This window comes from Teleopsis dalmanni, chromosome 1 (genome assembly GCF_002237135.1).
Source record: "Teleopsis dalmanni isolate 2A chromosome 1, ASM223713v2, whole genome shotgun sequence".
Classification (NCBI taxonomy): domain Eukaryota; kingdom Metazoa; phylum Arthropoda; class Insecta; order Diptera; family Diopsidae; genus Teleopsis; species Teleopsis dalmanni.
The window spans coordinates 171,587,848-171,588,243 of record NC_051846.1 but is presented as its reverse complement, the minus strand read 5'-3'; positions in this window follow the sequence as shown (position 1 = coordinate 171,588,243).

Sequence of the window (396 nt, the reverse complement as noted above, 5' to 3'; positions counted from 1 at the left end):
GTGTTCCTGTCCAAGTTATTCAATTCGAGTAAACTAAAGTCACTTCAATACTTTGAACTGAAAATTTTTTATATCAATCATTGTAAGAAATGAGGTAAAAGAGATTTACACTAAAAAAAACAGGAGCTTCAGATTTTTGTAAAACTTGCTTTATTAAATTAATGCATATTTGAAAAACAATTTAAAAATTTTTTTAATAGAGTTTTCTCGAACAGCAGTGAACTAGAACAACAAAAATTTATTTCATATTATTTTAATCAACTGAATTTTTTGCTGACCATACAGCTGTTTCGAGTATTGCCAAATTCCCAACATCACTGGTGTTGGAAATAATTCTTGTATATAATTATTCGTAAATATTTTTTTGAGACTTCAAATGACAGAAATCGAACTCGT